Here is a 3,092-nt window from a genome sequence, read left to right as displayed (position 1 = left end):
TGCTTTTCCTTCTGATACTATCTGATGGGAGTAGAGTCCACCTCCTGATGAACTACCATGGGTCACCTCTGAAACATCGGAAGAGGATATGATAAACAGCATTGATGTTTTGTTTCGTTTTGTATTTAGTACAGGGTCTAAAGTGTCTCATTATGTAGGTTGGACTCGTAGTGATTGTCTTGCCTTCTGCCTCCCAAGCACTGGAATTATAGGCATGTGCCACCATGCACAGTCTTATTCATCGTCTCCGGGTGCCCCGGAGACAGACTGGGAATCAAACCACAGCTATTGGGTCTGCCTAAACAAGCGCTTCATCATTGAATTTAATTCAAATTCAAGGGGCTAAATTATCAGAAATACCTTTGATGGTTAAGTAATTTTTCTTCAGTCCTTCAGTAAGGAAGAATAGAATAGGCTTTTCTTTTAGCTTGCCTAGATTGAAGACTTCTACAGTACCTCACTTAAAATGTATGGGGAGCAATGGAGAATCCCACGGAAGCCACACACCTACTGTTCCCCAGTCCTGAGATCATACCCCGGACAGTCCCTCTTTTTGTCCATTCTGTTGTGTCCAGAGAATTTTTACGTGTAAAAAGTTCATTGCAGGAAGAATAGACCTATTGTTTCATAAGAAAACTAGAAATCTGCATAGTGGTATGTTTTAGTTATTACTGAGGAAGGGAGAGTGGAAGGAAGAGAGGGAGGGAAAAATTCCATTAACTTTGTTTTATGAAGAAGTAAAATTTCATAACCAAGCAATAAGAGAATAAGAATAGTTAATATACTGTATATCATGATATTCAAAGCAGTTTCTCACAGTATAAGACATAAACCTAGAAGAGTACTAAAAAAATAAACTGATAACAATGTGAGACTTTCTTTTCAACTAAGATAAACTAATAGGATGAACAAAACAAATTAGTACAAATATTGAAATATTTTTAAAAGAAAAAAGTATCCAGTTTGGGGCAGTACATTATAATTTCTTCTTACTTCATATTTATCTTTCTTTTTGGAGTTCGTGTGTGTGTGTGCAGGCGCGCAGTGTTTCTAACAGAGAAATGTGATATGTGGGTTGGGTTTGTATGTGTGACTTATCTCAAATGTTAAATTGCATCAATTTACCACTGAGTGCATCAAGTTGATTGTTCTGGAAATGTTTCCGGCTCTGTGTTGAAGTGGATTGGTCATATGGGCCATCTTTGTCTTGTTCTTGATTTTTAGAGGAGAGGTCAGCTTCTCTCAATTTAATATGTTGGCAGTAGTTTGGTTTGTATCATGTTGAATAGACCTTCTATACCTATTTTCTTTAGAGTTTTTATCATGAATGGATGTTGGATGTTCTCAAGTCCTTTTTGCATCGATTCAGTTAACGATGTGGCGTTTGTCCTTTGATTTTTGTGATGAACCACCATTCCTAATTCGCATGTGGTAAGCCATCCTTACATCTGTAGGATAAAGCCTTCTTGATCATTACATATGCTCTTTTGGAAGATTTGTCATACTCTGTTTGCCAGTATCTTGTTTAGAATTTTTGCATCTTATTTAGACAAGCTGGCCTTTGGTTCTAGTTTTTGGTCGCATCCTCCAGATTTGGGATCAGAAATTTTGCATCTGTTTATTAGAGAAATTGGCCTATAGTTCTCTTTTTGGTGGGATCCTTGTCTGGTTTTTGGATCAGGTTAATGTTACTTTCTGATAATGATTGTAGAAGTAATCTTTCTCTCTCAATTTTATTAAAAAGTTTGAAGAGCATTAGTGTTACATCTTCCCTGACATTCTATAGCATTTAGCTGTGAATCCATCCGGTCCTGGGCTTTTCTTAGATATTAATTTCATTACATCTTCAATTTCCTGGTCTGTTATTGGATTGTTAGTGAATATTAAGTCTTCTAAGTTCAGTTTTGCTAATTACTATGTATCTAGGAATATATATTTCTTCTCAGCTTTCCAATTGTTTGACATATATGTTTGTAAATTAGTTGCTAAGAATTTTCTGGATTTTGGCAGTACACACTGTGATTTCACCTTATTCATTTCTTTTTTTCTTTTAAGTGAGCATGTAAAGAGGGGTCTGATAATTTATATTTTGTTTGAATTTATATTTTTCATTTCATAACTTAAAATTATGTTTATCTGATTTTTTTTTCATTAAAGTTTGTTATATAAAGTTAGGTGCTCCGTGTTTTGGTGCCGATGTTTCTAATTGTTATCTCAGCCTGCTCAGTAGTTTCATTAACCAATATATAATGTCCTTCTTTGCCTTTTTTGAATTGCTTTTGCTTGAAATCCCCTAGTCATTTTCTTTTCTTTTTTGCATAAGGGTTAACTAAGAGCTTGCCTATTTTAAGTATTCTTACTTTGTGTTTTAGTCTCCATTTCATTCATTTTTGCTCTGGCCTTTATTATTTCCTTCCTTTGACAAGCTCTGGGTCTGGATTGTTCTTGTTTTTAACCAAGATCCTCAGATGCATGAATATGTTATTTATTTGGGCTCTCTCTTTCTGATATCAGCATTCACTGCTATAGGACTTCTAGGTGTGCAGAACTGCTATCATTGTGTCCCAGAAATTTTGGTACATTATACCAGCATCAGTTAATTCTAGGAATTATCATATTTCTTCCTTAATGTCCCACGTGACATATTGATTATTCAGGAGTTTTTCTTTCTACTTGCTTATGTTTGCATAGTTTCTGTTGTTTCTGATTTCCAGTTTTGTGGCAGTATAATTTGATATGTATGGAAAATTTTGATTGATTTGCATTTCCTTAGATAATACATTATTCACTAGTATGTGATCTATTTCATTGAGAAACAAATAACAGTGAGATAGTTTCAAAAGTGATTAGTAGGACAGTTTCAATAATTAATACATTGAAAAAAAATTACAACAAAAAAGAGCGAGGGAGATGGCTCAGTGGAATATGCACTTTCCTGGCAAGTGCAAGGGCTTATGTTCAATCCTTGGTTCTAAAAAATAAAATTACAAAAGTACATTGCATATTGTTGTTTTCTTAGTGATTATTCATATTACAAAATGCAGAGATGATATCCTGTCCACAAATACTATTAGTGCAAATCTTTCTATTCA

General features: G+C 34.5%; 1 pseudogene; it reads left to right on the top strand.

Moving 5' to 3' along the window:
- Positions 1–1,375: 1,375 nt before the first annotated feature.
- Positions 1,376–3,092, top strand: part of LOC101571865 — a 16,329-nt pseudogene continuing 14,612 nt past the window's right edge.

Source organism: Octodon degus, unplaced genomic scaffold (assembly GCF_000260255.1).
Source record: "Octodon degus isolate 3935 unplaced genomic scaffold, OctDeg1.0 scaffold00427, whole genome shotgun sequence".
Lineage (NCBI taxonomy): Eukaryota > Metazoa > Chordata > Mammalia > Rodentia > Octodontidae > Octodon > Octodon degus.
Note: the sequence above shows the minus strand (reverse complement) of the source record. Positions and strands in the feature narration are given on the sequence as shown.